The sequence below is a fragment of the Balaenoptera borealis genome, assembly GCF_965194805.1.
Source record: "Balaenoptera borealis genome assembly, chromosome: 2".
Classification (NCBI taxonomy): Eukaryota; Metazoa; Chordata; class Mammalia; order Artiodactyla; family Balaenopteridae; genus Balaenoptera; species Balaenoptera borealis.
The window spans coordinates 141,577,732-141,595,971 of NC_138867.1; positions in this window are offsets into that span (position 1 = coordinate 141,577,732).

The window sequence follows — 18,240 nt, forward strand, 5'->3', positions numbered from 1 at the left end:
CCCATCGGTCAAAAGGGCCATGCTGAATAAAGTGTCAAAACCAGAAATGCAGGACAGGCCATGGAGAAACGGGAGCCTTGCTACGCTGATGGGCGGGATGTAAATTGCCAACAGCCACTCTGCAGAAGTGTACGGTGTGTCCTGAAACATCGAAAACACTCAGCTTAGAGAGCATAGGGCACTTCCACTCACGGGCGTAGAAATTGGGAAAACTAAAAATCAGCAAGGCACAGGCACCCCAAAGTTTAGGGCTGCTCTGTTGACAAGAACCTCCACTTCGTTACACCTTAAATATCCCAGGAAAGAGAAAAATGGATAAAGAAGTTGTGGTCCTTTTGTACAATGGAATATCACTCAGCCATGAAATCAACGTCATAAGGCTAGTAGCAGCATGATGAGTGGATTTAGGTACGACGATTCTAAGCGAAATAAGTCACACAGAAAAAGACACTTATCATAAGATATCACTTATAGAGGGAATGTAAAAACCGCTACCCTTGAACTGAATTACAAAACAGAACAGAGTCACACGTTTAGAAAACACACTATGGCTGCTTAACGGGTAAGGTGAGGTGGGGTGATGCATAAAACAAGGGTTTCAAATTAGCTCAGAGACCGTTCCATAAACCCAATATGTAATAGACAAGACCTACTCTTTGCTCAGTGATCTGGACTCAAAACCCCCTATTCACCGCCCAAGAATATATCTGACTAGTAAGAATCTTAAAACCTATGTACTGATATCCCTCTGTAAGTGAGTCAAGTGGGTGTAAAGCGGCATAAACACAGCAGTGAAAAGCAGCTAAACCCCTTTATAAAAATCAATCACTTTTAAAATCCCGTGAAACAAAGACAGTGAAAGAGAGAGAAATTCTTACAAAATTCGTTCAAGGGCTGTGATGCCACCTGGATTGACCATATCTAGACCCACAGCTGATTGAGGCATAAGGGTGGACACTCTTGGGGCTGAGAGGTTTGGTGAGGTTGGGTGAGCAAATGCAGACCCTTTAGAGTAATACTGCGTGGTACCCATCCCATGGGTCCCAAATCTCCAGGTTCAAGGGCATCTTCCTACATCGAAAACATGCATGAGAATCCCAGAAGATGGTACATCGTGTGATCGGGAAAGGTTTCTAAAACGCACCTCATTTCTCATCTCCTTGTGCTCGGGTTCACCATTCCAGCCGCTTTACTAGCAATCTCCCTCCTTGAGAATCAGCACCTTTAACCTCCTGTTCCGTACAGGTTGCAATTGGTCCTGAGGATGAACGGGAAGAGGGGGAACCAATGAGACACTAGCTCTAGGTGTTGGGACAGGCACAGGTCACTGTATTTTCCCATCAGGAAGAAGAATTAACCACAGCCTCAGCCTGCCGCCCGGGACCAGAATAGGGCCTGAAGGAATCCTGCGCTTTTGCGGCCAGCTCCCAAGAAAGCGAGTTGAAAAATGGAGCTCAGGGGCACTGCAATTCACAAACCTGCAGAGTTATAAATGATAACTCTCGTCCACAAATACATTGACGGAAGACAACGAAGAGGATTTGAAAGCAAGGCAGAATTGCAGGAAACAGATTTCAGGAGGTAGATTCGAATCGCCTTTAAAGCACGGGAAAAGCGGCAAAACCTCGACAATGATGCCCTTGGCCAAAAAGGGCGTATGCGTTTTTTCCTGAATATATTCAGGAAAAAACGCATACGCCCTTTTTGGCCAACCAAGCAACCTGGAAAGGCAAATCAGCGCTACAAGGAAGTCTCGCTTCCCATCGGTCAAAAGGGCCATGCTGAATAAAGTGTCAAAACCAGAAATGCAGGACAGGCCATGGAGAAACGGGAGCCTTGCTACGCTGATGGGCGGGATGTAAATTGCCAACAGCCACTCTGCAGAAGTGTACGGTGTGTCCTGAAACATCGAAAAAACTCAGCTTAGAGAGCATAGGGCACTTCCACTCACGGGCGTATAAATTGGGAAAACTAAAAATCAGCAAGACACAGGCACCCCAAAGTTTAGGGCTGCTCTGTTGACAAGAACCTCCACTTCGTTACACCTTAAATATCCCAGGAAAGAGAAAAATGGATAAAGAAGTTGTGGTCCTTTTGTACAATGGAATATCACTCAGCCATGAAATCAACGTCATAAGGCTAGTAGCAGCATGATGAGTGGATTTAGGTACGACGATTCTAAGTGAAATAAGTCACACAGAAAAAGACACTTATCATAAGATATCACTTATAGAGGGAATGTAAAAACCGCTACCCTTGAACTGAATTACAAAACAGAACAGAGTCACACGTTTAGAAAACACACTATGGCTGCTTAACGGGTAAGGTGAGGTGGGGTGATGCATAAAACAAGGGTTTCAAATTAGCTCAGAGACCGTTCCATAAACCCAATATGTAATAGACAAGACCTACTCTTTGCTCAGTGATCTGGACTCAAAACCCCCTATTCACCGCCCAAGAATATATCTGACTAGTAAGAATCTTAAAACCTATGTACTGATATCCCTCTGTAAGTGAGTCAAGTGGGTGTAAAGCGGCATAAACACAGCAGTGAAAAGCAGCTAAACCCCTTTATAAAAATCAATCACTTTTAAAATCCCGTGAAACAAAGACAGTGAAAGAGAGAGAAATTCTTACAAAATTCGTTCAAGGGCTGTGATGCCACCTGGATTGACCATATCTAGACCCACAGCTGATTGAGGCATAAGGGTGGACACTCTTGGGGCTGAGAGGTTTGGTGAGGTTGGGTGAGCAAATGCAGACCCTTTAGAGTAATACTGCGTGGTACCCATCCCATGGGTCCCAAATCTCCAGGTTCAAGGGCATCTTCCTACATCGAAAACATGCATGAGAATCCCAGAAGATGGTACATCGTGTGATCGGGAAAGGTTTCTAAAACGCACCTCATTTCTCATCTCCTTGTGCTCGGGTTCGCCATTCCAGCCGCTTTACTAGCAATCTCCCTCCTTGAGAATCAGCACCTTTAACCTCCTGTTCCGTACAGGTTGCAATTGGTCCTGAGGATGAACGGGAAGAGGGGGAACCAATGAGACACTAGCTCTAGGTGTTGGGACAGGCACAGGTCACTCTATTTTCCCATCAGGAAGAAGAATTAACCACAGCCTCAGCCTGCCGCCCGGGACCAGAATAGGGCCTGAAGGAATCCTGCGCTTTTGGGGCCAGCTCCCAAGAAAGCGAGTTGAAAAATGGAGCTCAGGGGCACTGCAATTCACAAACCTGCAGAGTTATAAATGATAACTCTCGTCCACAAATATATTGACGGAAGACAACGGAGAGGATTTGAAAGCAAGGCAGAATTGCAGGAAACAGATTTCAGGAGGTAGATTCGAATCGCCTTTAAAGCACGGGAAAAGCGGCAAAACCTCGACAATGATGCCCTTGGCCAAAAAGGGCGTATGCGTTTTTTCCTGAATATATTCAGGAAAAAACGCATACGCCCTTTTTGGCCAACCAAGCAACCTGGAAAGGCAAATCAGCGCTACAAAGAAGTCTCGCTTCCCATCGGTCAAAAGGGCCATGCTGAATAAAGTGTCAAAACCAGAAATGCAGGACAGGCCATGGAGAAACGGGAGCCTTGCTACGCTGATGGGCGGGATGTAAATTGCCAACAGCCACTCTGCAGAAGTGTACGGTGTGTCCTGAAACATCGAAAACACTCAGCTTAGAGAGCATAGGGCACTTCCACTCACGGGCGTAGAAATTGGGAAAACTAAAAATCAGCAAGGCACAGGCACCCCAAAGTTTAGGGCTGCTCTGTTGACAAGAACCTCCACTTCGTTACACCTTAAATATCCCAGGAAAGAGAAAAATGGATAAAGAAGTTGTGGTCCTTTTGTACAATGGAATATCACTCAGCCATGAAATCAACGTCATAAGGCTAGTAGCAGCATGATGAGTGGATTTAGGTACGACGATTCTAAGTGAAATAAGTCACACAGAAAAAGACACATCATAAGATATCACTTATAGAGGGAATGTAAAAACCGCTACCCTTGAACTGAATTACAAAACAGAACAGAGTCACACGTTTAGAAAACACACTATGGCTGCTTAACGGGTAAGGTGAGGTGGGGTGATGCATAAAACAAGGGTTTCAAATTAGCTCAGAGACCGTTCCATAAACCCAATATGTAATAGACAAGACCTACTCTTTGCTCAGTGATCTGGACTCAAAACCCCCTATTCACCGCCCAAGAATATATCTGACTAGTAAGAATCTTAAAACCTATGTACTGATATCCCTCTGTAAGTGAGTCAAGTGGGTGTAAAGCGGCATAAACACAGCAGTGAAAAGCAGCTAAACCCCTTTATAAAAATCAATCACTTTTAAAATCCCGTGAAACAAAGACAGTGAAAGAGAGAGAAATTCTTACAAAATTCGTTCAAGGGCTGTGATGCCACCTGGATTGACCATATCTAGACCCACAGCTGATTGAGGCATAAGGGTGGACACTCTTGGGGCTGAGAGGTTTGGTGAGGTTGGGTGAGCAAATGCAGACCCTTTAGAGTAATACTGCGTGGTACCCATCCCATGGGTCCCAAATCTCCAGGTTCAAGGGCATCTTCCTACATCGAAAACATGCATGAGAATCCCAGAAGATGGTACATCGTGTGATCGGGAAAGGTTTCTAAAACGCACCTCATTTCTCATCTCCTTGTGCTCGGGTTCGCCATTCCAGCCGCTTTACTAGCAATCTCCCTCCTTGAGAATCAGCACCTTTAACCTCCTGTTCCGTACAGGTTGCAATTGGTCCTGAGGATGAACGGGAAGAGGGGGAACCAATGAGACACTAGCTCTAGGTGTTGGGACAGGCACAGGTCACTCTATTTTCCCATCAGGAAGAAGAATTAACCACAGCCTCAGCCTGCCGCCCGGGACCAGAATAGGGCCTGAAGCAATCCTGCGCTTTTGCGGCCAGCTCCCAAGAAAGCGAGTTGAAAAATGGAGCTCAGGGGCACTGCAATTCACAAACCTGCAGAGTTATAAATGATAACTCTCGTCCACAAATATATTGACGGAAGACAACAGAGAGGATTTGAAAGCAAGGCAGAATTGCAGGAAACAGATTTCAGGAGGTAGATTCGAATCGCCTTTAAAGCACGGGAAAAGCGGCAAAACCTCGACAATGATGCCCTTGGCCAAAAAGGGCGTATGCGTTTTTTCCTGAATATATTCAGGAAAAAACGCATACGCCCTTTTTGGCCAACCAAGCAACCTGGAAAGGCAAATCAGCGCTACAAGGAAGTCTCGCTTCCCATCGGTCAAAAGGGCCATGCTGAATAAAGTGCCAAAACCAGAAATGCAGGACAGGCCATGGAGAAACGGGAGCCTTGCTACGGTGATGGGCGGGATGTAAATTGCCAACAGCCACTCTGCAGAAGTGTACGGTGTGTCCTGAAACATCGAAAACACTCAGCTTAGAGAGCATAGGGCACTTCCACTCACGGGCGTATAAATTGGGAAAACTAAAAATCAGCAAGGCACAGGCACCCCAAAGTTTAGGGCTGCTCTGTTGACAAGAACCTCCACTTCGTTACACCTTAAATATCCCAGGAAAGAGAAAAATGGATAAAGAAGTTGTGGTCCTTTTGTACAATGGAATATCACTCAGCCATGAAATCAACGTCATAAGGCTAGTAGCAGCATGATGAGTGGATTTAGGTACGACGATTCTAAGTGAAATAAGTCACACAGAAAAAGACACTTATCATAAGATATCACTTATAGAGGGAATGTAAAAACCGCTACCCTTGAACTGAATTACAAAACAGAACAGAGTCACACGTTTAGAAAACACACTATGGCTGCTTAACGGGTAAGGTGAGGTGGGGTGATGCCTAAAACAAGGGTTTCAAATTAGCTCAGAGACCGTTCCATAAACCCAATATGTAATAGACAAGACCTACTCTTTGCTCAGTGATCTGGACTCAAAACCCCCTATTCACCGCCCAAGAATATATCTGACTAGTAAGAATCTTAAAACCTATGTACTGATATCCCTCTGTAAGTGAGTCAAGTGGGTGTAAAGCGGCATAAACACAGCAGTGAAAAGCAGCTAAACCCCTTTATAAAAATCAATCACTTTTAAAATCCCGTGAAACAAAGACAGTGAAAGAGAGAGAAATTCTTACAAAATTCGTTCAAGGGCTGTGATGCCACCTGGATTGACCATATCTAGACCCACAGCTGATTGAGGCATAAGGGTGGACACTCTTGGGGCTGAGAGGTTTGGTGAGGTTGGGTGAGCAAATGCAGACCCTTTAGAGTAATACTGCGTGGTACCCATCCCATGGGTCCCAAATCTCCAGGTTCAAGGGCATCTTCCTACATCGAAAACATGCATGAGAATCCCAGAAGATGGTACATCGTGTGATCGGGAAAGGTTTCTAAAACGCACCTCATTTCTCATCTCCTTGTGCTCGGGTTCGCCATTCCAGCCGCTTTACTAGCAATCTCCCTCCTTGAGAATCAGCACCTTTAACCTCCTGTTCCGTACAGGTTGCAATTGGTCCTGAGGATGAACGGGAAGAGGGGGAACCAATGAGACACTAGCTCTAGGTGTTGGGACAGGCACAGGTCACTCTATTTTCCCATCAGGAAGAAGAATTAACCACAGCCTCAGCCTGCCGCCCGGGACCAGAATAGGGCCTGAAGGAATCCTGCGCTTTTGGGGCCAGCTCCCAAGAAAGCGAGTTGAAAAATGGAGCTCAGGGGCACTGCAATTCACAAACCTGCAGAGTTATAAATGATAACTCTCGTCCACAAATATATTGACGGAAGACAACAGAGAGGATTTGAAAGCAAGGCAGAATTGCAGGAAACAGATTTCAGGAGGTAGATTCGAATCGCCTTTAAAGCACGGGAAAAGCGGCAAAACCTCGACAATGATGCCCTTGGCCAAAAAGGGCGTATGCGTTTTTTCCTGAATATATTCAGGAAAAAACGCATACGCCCTTTTTGGCCAACCAAGCAACCTGGAAAGGCAAATCAGCGCTACAAAGAAGTCTCGCTTCCCATCGGTCAAAAGGGCCATGCTGAATAAAGTGTCAAAACCAGAAATGCAGGACAGGCCATGGAGAAACGGGAGCCTTGCTACGCTGATGGGCGGGATGTAAATTGCCAACAGCCACTCTGCAGAAGTGTACGGTGTGTCCTGAAACATCGAAAACACTCAGCTTAGAGAGCATAGGGCACTTCCACTCACGGGCGTAGAAATTGGGAAAACTAAAAATCAGCAAGGCACAGGCACCCCAAAGTTTAGGGCTGCTCTGTTGACAAGAACCTCCACTTCGTTACACCTTAAATATCCCAGGAAAGAGAAAAATGGATAAAGAAGTTGTGGTCCTTTTGTACAATGGAATATCACTCAGCCATGAAATCAACGTCATAAGGCTAGTAGCAGCATGATGAGTGGATTTAGGTACGACGATTCTAAGTGAAATAAGTCACACAGAAAAAGACACATCATAAGATATCACTTATAGAGGGAATGTAAAAACCGCTACCCTTGAACTGAATTACAAAACAGAACAGAGTCACACGTTTAGAAAACACACTATGGCTGCTTAACGGGTAAGGTGAGGTGGGGTGATGCATAAAACAAGGGTTTCAAATTAGCTCAGAGACCGTTCCATAAACCCAATATGTAATAGACAAGACCTACTCTTTGCTCAGTGATCTGGACTCAAAACCCCCTATTCACCGCCCAAGAATATATCTGACTAGTAAGAATCTTAAAACCTATGTACTGATATCCCTCTGTAAGTGAGTCAAGTGGGTGTAAAGCGGCATAAACACAGCAGTGAAAAGCAGCTAAACCCCTTTATAAAAATCAATCACTTTTAAAATCCCGTGAAACAAAGACAGTGAAAGAGAGAGAAATTCTTACAAAATTCGTTCAAGGGCTGTGATGCCACCTGGATTGACCATATCTAGACCCACAGCTGATTGAGGCATAAGGGTGGACACTCTTGGGGCTGAGAGGTTTGGTGAGGTTGGGTGAGCAAATGCAGACCCTTTAGAGTAATACTGCGTGGTACCCATCCCATGGGTCCCAAATCTCCAGGTTCAAGGGCATCTTCCTACATCGAAAACATGCATGAGAATCCCAGAAGATGGTACATCGTGTGATCGGGAAAGGTTTCTAAAACGCACCTCATTTCTCATCTCCTTGTGCTCGGGTTCGCCATTCCAGCCGCTTTACTAGCAATCTCCCTCCTTGAGAATCAGCACCTTTAACCTCCTGTTCCGTACAGGTTGCAATTGGTCCTGAGGATGAACGGGAAGAGGGGGAACCAATGAGACACTAGCTCTAGGTGTTGGGACAGGCACAGGTCACTCTATTTTCCCATCAGGAAGAAGAATTAACCACAGCCTCAGCCTGCCGCCCGGGACCAGAATAGGGCCTGAAGCAATCCTGCGCTTTTGCGGCCAGCTCCCAAGAAAGCGAGTTGAAAAATGGAGCTCAGGGGCACTGCAATTCACAAACCTGCAGAGTTATAAATGATAACTCTCGTCCACAAATATATTGACGGAAGACAACAGAGAGGATTTGAAAGCAAGGCAGAATTGCAGGAAACAGATTTCAGGAGGTAGATTCGAATCGCCTTTAAAGCACGGGAAAAGCGGCAAAACCTCGACAATGATGCCCTTGGCCAAAAAGGGCGTATGCGTTTTTTCCTGAATATATTCAGGAAAAAACGCATACGCCCTTTTTGGCCAACCAAGCAACCTGGAAAGGCAAATCAGCGCTACAAGGAAGTCTCGCTTCCCATCGGTCAAAAGGGCCATGCTGAATAAAGTGCCAAAACCAGAAATGCAGGACAGGCCATGGAGAAACGGGAGCCTTGCTACGGTGATGGGCGGGATGTAAATTGCCAACAGCCACTCTGCAGAAGTGTACGGTGTGTCCTGAAACATCGAAAACACTCAGCTTAGAGAGCATAGGGCACTTCCACTCACGGGCGTATAAATTGGGAAAACTAAAAATCAGCAAGGCACAGGCACCCCAAAGTTTAGGGCTGCTCTGTTGACAAGAACCTCCACTTCGTTACACCTTAAATATCCCAGGAAAGAGAAAAATGGATAAAGAAGTTGTGGTCCTTTTGTACAATGGAATATCACTCAGCCATGAAATCAACGTCATAAGGCTAGTAGCAGCATGATGAGTGGATTTAGGTACGACGATTCTAAGTGAAATAAGTCACACAGAAAAAGACACTTATCATAAGATATCACTTATAGAGGGAATGTAAAAACCGCTACCCTTGAACTGAATTACAAAACAGAACAGAGTCACACGTTTAGAAAACACACTATGGCTGCTTAACGGGTAAGGTGAGGTGGGGTGATGCATAAAACAAGGGTTTCAAATTAGCTCAGAGACCGTTCCATAAACCCAATATGTAATAGACAAGACCTACTCTTTGCTCAGTGATCTGGACTCAAAACCCCCTATTCACCGCCCAAGAATATATCTGACTAGTAAGAATCTTAAAACCTATGTACTGATATCCCTCTGTAAGTGAGTCAAGTGGGTGTAAAGCGGCATAAACACAGCAGTGAAAAGCAGCTAAACCCCTTTATAAAAATCAATCACTTTTAAAATCCCGTGAAACAAAGACAGTGAAAGAGAGAGAAATTCTTACAAAATTCGTTCAAGGGCTGTGATGCCACCTGGATTGACCATATCTAGACCCACAGCTGATTGAGGCATAAGGGTGGACACTCTTGGGGCTGAGAGGTTTGGTGAGGTTGGGTGAGCAAATGCAGACCCTTTAGAGTAATACTGCGTGGTACCCATCCCATGGGTCCCAAATCTCCAGGTTCAAGGGCATCTTCCTACATCGAAAACATGCATGAGAATCCCAGAAGATGGTACATCGTGTGATCGGGAAAGGTTTCTAAAACGCACCTCATTTCTCATCTCCTTGTGCTCGGGTTCGCCATTCCAGCTGCTTTACTAGCAATCTCCCTCCTTGAGAATCAGCACCTTTAACCTCCTGTTCCGTACAGGTTGCAATTGGTCCTGAGGATGAACGGGAAGAGGGGGAACCAATGAGACACTAGCTCTAGGTGTTGGGACAGGCACAGGTCACTCTATTTTCCCATCAGGAAGAAGAATTAACCACAGCCTCAGCCTGCCGCCCGGGACCAGAATAGGGCCTGAAGGAATCCTGCGCTTTTGGGGCCAGCTCCCAAGAAAGCGAGTTGAAAAATGGAGCTCAGGGGCACTGCAATTCACAAACCTGCAGAGTTATAAATGATAACTCTCGTCCACAAATATATTGACGGAAGACAACAGAGAGGATTTGAAAGCAAGGCAGAATTGCAGGAAACAGATTTCAGGAGGTAGATTCGAATCGCCTTTAAAGCACGGGAAAAGCGGCAAAACCTCGACAATGATGCCCTTGGCCAAAAAGGGCGTATGCGTTTTTTCCTGAATATATTCAGGAAAAAACGCATACGCCCTTTTTGGCCAACCAAGCAACCTGGAAAGGCAAATCAGCGCTACAAAGAAGTCTCGCTTCCCATCGGTCAAAAGGGCCATGCTGAATAAAGTGTCAAAACCAGAAATGCAGGACAGGCCATGGAGAAACGGGAGCCTTGCTACGCTGATGGGCGGGATGTAAATTGCCAACAGCCACTCTGCAGAAGTGTACGGTGTGTCCTGAAACATCGAAAAAACTCAGCTTAGAGAGCATAGGGCACTTCCACTCACGGGCGTATAAATTGGGAAAACTAAAAATCAGCAAGGCACAGGCACCCCAAAGTTTAGGGCTGCTCTGTTGACAAGAACCTCCACTTCGTTACACCTTAAATATCCCAGGAAAGAGAAAAATGGATAAAGAAGTTGTGGTCCTTTTGTACAATGGAATATCACTCAGCCATGAAATCAACGTCATAAGGCTAGTAGCAGCATGATGAGTGGATTTAGGTACGACGATTCTAAGTGAAATAAGTCACACAGAAAAAGACACTTATCATAAGATATCACTTATAGAGGGAATGTAAAAACCGCTACCCTTGAACTGAATTACAAAACAGAACAGAGTCACACGTTTAGAAAACACACTATGGCTGCTTAACGGGTAAGGTGAGGTGGGGTGATGCATAAAACAAGGGTTTCAAATTAGCTCAGAGACCGTTCCATAAACCCAATATGTAATAGACAAGACCTACTCTTTGCTCAGTGATCTGGACTCAAAACCCCCTATTCACCGCCCAAGAATATATCTGACTAGTAAGAATCTTAAAACCTATGTACTGATATCCCTCTGTAAGTGAGTCAAGTGGGTGTAAAGCGGCATAAACACAGCAGTGAAAAGCAGCTAAACCCCTTTATAAAAATCAATCACTTTTAAAATCCCGTGAAACAAAGACAGTGAAAGAGAGAGAAATTCTTACAAAATTCGTTCAAGGTCTGTGATGCCACCTGGATTGACCATATCTAGACCCACAGCTGATTGAGGCATAAGGGTGGACACTCTTGGGGCTGAGAGGTTTGGTGAGGTTGGGTGAGCAAATGCAGACCCTTTAGAGTAATACTGCGTGGTACCCATCCCATGGGTCCCAAATCTCCAGGTTCAAGGGCATCTTCCTACATCGAAAACATGCATGAGAATCCCAGAAGATGGTACATCGTGTGATCGGGAAAGGTTTCTAAAACGCACCTCATTTCTCATCTCCTTGTGCTCGGGTTCGCCATTCCAGCCGCTTTACTAGCAATCTCCCTCCTTGAGAATCAGCACCTTTAACCTCCTGTTCCGTACAGGTTGCAATTTGTCCTGAGGATGAACGGGAAGAGGGGGAACCAATGAGACACTAGCTCTAGGTGTGGGGACAGGCACAGGTCACTCTATTTTCCCATCAGGAAGAAGAATTAACCACAGCCTCAGCCTGCCGCCCGGGACCAGAATAGGGCCTGAAGCAATCCTGCGCTTTTGCGGCCAGCTCCCAAGAAAGCGAGTTGAAAAATGGAGCTCAGGGGCACTGCAATTCACAAACCTGCAGAGTTATAAATGATAACTCTCGTCCACAAATATATTGACGGAAGACAACAGAGAGGATTTGAAAGCAAGGCAGAATTGCAGGAAACAGATTTCAGGAGGTAGATTCGAATCGCCTTTAAAGCACGGGAAAAGCGGCAAAACCTCGACAATGATGCCCTTGGCCAAAAAGGGCGTATGCGTTTTTTCCTGAATATATTCAGGAAAAAACGCATACGCCCTTTTTGGCCAACCAAGCAACCTGGAAAGGCAAATCAGCGCTACAAAGAAGTCTCGCTTCCCATCGGTCAAAAGGGCCATGCTGAATAAAGTGTCAAAACCAGAAATGCAGGACAGGCCATGGAGAAACGGGAGCCTTGCTACGCTGATGGGCGGGATGTAAATTGCCAACAGCCACTCTGCAGAAGTGTACGGTGTGTCCTGAAACATCGAAAACACTCAGCTTAGAGAGCATAGGGCACTTCCACTCACGGGCGTATAAATTGGGAAAACTAAAAATCAGCAAGGCACAGGCACCCCAAAGTTTAGGGCTGCTCTGTTGACAAGAACCTCCACTTCGTTACACCTTAAATATCCCAGGAAAGAGAAAAATGGATAAAGAAGTTGTGGTCCTTTTGTACAATGGAATATCACTCAGTCATGAAATCAACGTCATAAGGCTAGTAGCAGCATGATGAGTGGATTTAGGTACGACGATTCTAAGTGAAATAAGTCACACAGAAAAAGACACTTATCATAAGATATCACTTATAGAGGGAATGTAAAAACCGCTACCCTTGAACTGAATTACAAAACAGAACAGAGTCACACGTTTAGAAAACACACTATGGCTGCTTAACGGGAAAGGTGAGGTGGGGTGATGCCTAAAACAAGGGTTTCAAATTAGCTCAGAGACCGTTCCATAAACCCAATATGTAATAGACAAGACCTACTCCTTGCTCAGTGATCTGGACTCAAAACCCCCTATTCACCGCCCAAGAATATATCTGACTAGTAAGAATCTTAAAACCTATGTACTGATATCCCTCTGTAAGTGAGTCAAGTGGGTGTAAAGCGGCATAAACACAGCAGTGAAAAGCAGCTAAACCCCTTTATAAAAATCAATCACTTTTAAAAACCCGTGAAACAAAGACAGTGAAAGAGAGAGAAATTCTTACAAAATTCGTTCAAGGGCTGTGATGCCACCTGGATTGACCATATCTAGACCCACAGCTGATTGAGGCATAAGGGTGGACACTCTTGGGGCTGAGAGGTTTGGTGAGGTTGGGTGAGCAAATGCAGACCCTTTAGAGTAATACTGTGTGGTACCCATCCCATGGGTCCCAAATCTCCAGGTTCAAGGGCATCTTCCTACATCGAAAACATGCATGAGAATCCCAGAAGATGGTACATCGTGTGATCGGGAAAGGTTTCTAAAACGCACCTCATTTCTCATCTCCTTGTGCTCGGGTTCGCCATTCCAGCCGCTTTACTAGCAATCTCCCTCCTTGAGAATCAGCACCTTTAACCTCCTGTTCCGTACAGGTTGCAATTTGTCCTGAGGATGAACGGGAAGAGGGGGAACCAATGAGACACTAGCTCTAGGTGTTGGGACAGGCACAGGTCACTCTATTTTCCCATCAGGAAGAAGAATTAACCACAGCCTCAGCCTGCCGCCCGGGACCAGAATAGGGCCTGAAGGAATCCTGCGCTTTTGCGGCCAGCTCCCAAGAAAGCGAGTTGAAAAATGGAGCTCAGGGGCACTGCAATTCACAAACCTGCAGAGTTATAAATGATAACTCTCGTCCACAAATATATTGACGGAAGACAACAGAGAGGATTTGAAAGCAAGGCAGAATTGCAGGAAACAGATTTCAGGAGGTAGATTCGAATCGCCTTTAAAGCACGGGAAAAGCGGCAAAACCTCGACAATGATGCCCTTGGCCAAAAAGGGCGTATGCGTTTTTTCCTGAATATATTCAGGAAAAAACGCATACGCCCTTTGTGGCCAACCAAGCAACCTGGAAAGGCAAATCAGCGCTACAAGGAAGTCTCGCTTCCCATCGGTCAAAAGGGCCATGCTGAATAAAGTGTCAAAACCAGAAATGCAGGACAGGCCATGGAGAAACGGGAGCCTTGCTACGGTGATGGGCGGGATGTAAATTGCCAACAGCCACTCTGCAGAAGTGTACGGTGTGTCCTGAAACATCGAAAAAACTCAGCTTAGAGAGCATAGGGCACTTCCACTCACGGGCGTATAAATTGGGAAAACTAAAAATCAGCAAGGCACAGGCACCCCAAAGTTTAGGGCTGCTCTGTTGACAAGAACCTCCACTTCGTTACACCTTAAATATCCCAGGAAAGAGAAAAATGGATAAAGAAGTTGTGGTCCTTTTGTACAATGGAATATCACTCAGCCATGAAATCAACGTCATAAGGCTAGTAGCAGCATGATGAGTGGATTTAGGTACGACGATTCTAAGTGAAATAAGTCACACAGAAAAAGACACTTATCATAAGATATCACTTATAGAGGGAATGTAAAAACCGCTACCCTTGAACTGAATTACAAAACAGAACAGAGTCACACGTTTAGAAAACACACTATGGCTGCTTAACGGGAAAGGTGAGGTGGGGTGATGCATAAAACAAGGGTTTCAAATTAGCTCAGAGACCGTTCCATAAACCCAATATGTAATAGACAAGACCTACTCCTTGCTCAGTGATCTGGACTCAAAACCCCCTATTCACCGCCCAAGAATATATCTGACTAGTAAGAATCTTAAAACCTATGTACTGATATCCCTCTGTAAGTGAGTCAAGTGGGTGTAAAGCGGCATAAGCACAGCAATGAAAAGCAGCTAAACCCCTTTATAAAAATCAATCACTTTTAAAAACCCGTGAAACAAAGACAGTGAAAGAGAGAGAAATTCTTACAAAATTCGTTCAAGGGCTGTGATGCCACCTGGATTGACCATATCTAGACCCACAGCTGATTGAGGCATAAGGGTGGACACTCTTGGGGCTGAGAGGTTTGGTGAGGTTGGGTGAGCAAACGCAGACCCTTTAGAGTAATACTGCGTGGTACCCATCCCATGGGTTCCAAATCTCCAGGTTCAAGGGCATCTTCCTACATCGAAAACATGCATGAGAATCCCAGAAGATGGTACATCGTGTGATCGGGAAAGGTTTCTAAAACGCACCTCATTTCTCATCTCCTTGTGCTCGGGTTCGCCATTCCAGCCGCTTTACTAGCAATCTCCCTCCTTGAGAATCAGCACCTTTAACCTCCTGTTCCGTACAGGTTGCAATTTGTCCTGAGGATGAACGGGAAGAGGGGGAACCAATGAGACACTAGCTCTAGGTGTTGGGACAGGCACAGGTCACTCTATTTTCCCATCAGGAAGAAGAATTAACCACAGGCTCAGCCTGCCGCCCGGGACCAGAATAGGGCCTGAAGCAATCCTGCGCTTTTGCGGCCAGCTCCCAAGAAAGCGAGTTGAAAAATGGAGCTCAGGGGCACTGCAATTCACAAACCTGCAGAGTTATAAATGATAACTCTCGTCCACAAATATATTGACGGAAGACAACAGAGAGGATTTGAAAGCAAGGCAGAATTGCAGGAAACAGATTTCAGGAGGTAGATTCGAATCGCCTTTAAAGCACGGGAAAAGCGGCAAAACCTCGACAATGATGCCCTTGGCCAAAAAGGGCGTATGCGTTTTTTCCTGAATATATTCAGGAAAAAACGCATACGCCCTTTTTGGCCAACCAAGCAACCTGGAAAGGCAAATCAGCGCTACAAGGAAGTCTCGCTTCCCATCGGTCAAAAGGGCCATGCTGAATAAAGTGTCAAAACCAGAAATGCAGGACAGGCCATGGAGAAACGGGAGCCTTGCTACGCTGATGGGCGGGATGTAAATTGCCAACAGCCACTCTGCAGAAGTGTACGGTGTGTCCTGAAACATCGAAAAAACTCAGCTTAGAGAGCATAGGGCACTTCCACTCACGGGCGTATAAATTGGGAAAACTAAAAATCAGCAAGGCACAGGCACCCCAAAGTTTAGGGCTGCTCTGTTGACAAGAACCTCCACTTCGTTACACCTTAAATATCCCAGGAAAGAGAAAAATGGATAAAGAAGTTGTGGTCCTTTTGTACAATGGAATATCACTCAGTCATGAAATCAACGTCATAAGGCTAGTAGCAGCATGATGAGTGGATTTAGGTACGACGATTCTAAGTGAAATAAGTCACACAGAAAAAGACACTTATCATAAGATATCACTTATAGAGGGAATGTAAAAACCGCTACCCTTGAACTGAATTACAAAACAGAACAGAGTCACACGTTTAGAAAACACACTATGGCTGCTTAACGGGAAAGGTGAGGTGGGGTGATGCCTAAAACAAGGGTTTCAAATTAGCTCAGAGACCGTTCCATAAACCCAATATGTAATAGACAAGACCTACTCCTTGCTCAGTGATCTGGACTCAAAACCCCCTATTCACCGCCCAAGAATATATCTGACTAGTAAGAATCTTAAAACCTATGTACTGATATCCCTCTGTAAGTGAGTCAAGTGGGTGTAAAGCGGCATAAACACAGCAGTGAAAAGCAGCTAAACCCCTTTATAAAAATCAATCACTTTTAAAAACCCGTGAAACAAAGACAGTGAAAGAGAGAGAAATTCTTACAAAATTCGTTCAAGGGCTGTGATGCCACCTGGATTGACCATATCTAGACCCACAGCTGATTGAGGCATAAGGGTGGACACTCTTGGGGCTGAGAGGTTTGGTGAGGTTGGGTGAGCAAATGCAGACCCTTTAGAGTAATACTGTGTGGTACCCATCCCATGGGTCCCAAATCTCCAGGTTCAAGGGCATCTTCCTACATCGAAAACATGCATGAGAATCCCAGAAGATGGTACATCGTGTGATCGGGAAAGGTTTCTAAAACGCACCTCATTTCTCATCTCCTTGTGCTCGGGTTCGCCATTCCAGCCGCTTTACTAGCAATCTCCCTCCTTGAGAATCAGCACCTTTAACCTCCTGTTCCGTACAGGTTGCAATTTGTCCTGAGGATGAACGGGAAGAGGGGGAACCAATGAGACACTAGCTCTAGGTGTTGGGACAGGCACAGGTCACTCTATTTTCCCATCAGGAAGAAGAATTAACCACAGCCTCAGCCTGCCGCCCGGGACAAGAATTGGGCCTGAAGCAATCCTGCGCTTTTGCGGCCAGCTCCCAAGAAAGCGAGTTGAAAAATGGAGCTCAGGGGCACTGCAATTCACAGACCTGCAGAGTTATAAATGATAACTCTCGTCCACAAATATATTGACGGAAGACAACAGAGAGGATTTGAAAGCAAGGCAGAATTGCAGGAAACAGATTTCAGGAGGTAGATTCGAATCGCCTTTAAAGCACGGGAAAAGCGGCAAAACCTCGACAATGATGCCCTTGGCCAAAAAGGGCGTATGCGTTTTTTCCTGAATATATTCAGGAAAAAACGCATACGCCCTTTTTGGCCAACCAAGCAACCTGGAAAGGCAAATCAGCGCTACAAGGAAGTCTCGCTTCCCATCGGTCAAAAGGGCCATGCTGAATAAAGTGTCAAAACCAGAAATGCAGGACAGGCCATGGAGAAACGGGAGCCTTGCTACGCTGATGGGCGGGATGTAAATTGCCAACAGCCACTCTGCAGAAGTGTACGGTGTGTCCTGAAACATCGAAAAAACTCAGCTTAGAGAGCATAGGGCACTTCCACTCACGGGCGTATAAATTGGGAAAACTAAAAATCAGCAAGGCACAGGCACCCCAAAGTTTAGGGCTGCTCTGTTGACAAGAACCTCCACTTCGTTACACCTTAAATATCCCAGGAAAGAGAAAAATGGATAAAGAAGTTGTGGTCCTTTTGTACAATGGAATATCACTCAGTCATGAAATCAACGTCATAAGGCTAGTAGCAGCATGATGAGTGGATTTAGGTACGACGATTCTAAGTGAAATAAGTCACACAGAAAAAGACACTTATCATAAGATATCACTTATAGAGGGAATGTAAAAACCGCTACCCTTGAACTGAATTACAAAACAGAACAGAGTCACACGTTTAGAAAACACACTATGGCTGCTTAACGGGAAAGGTGAGGTGGGGTGATGCCTAAAACAAGGGTTTCAAATTAGCTCAGAGACCGTTCCATAAACCCAATATGTAATAGACAAGACCTACT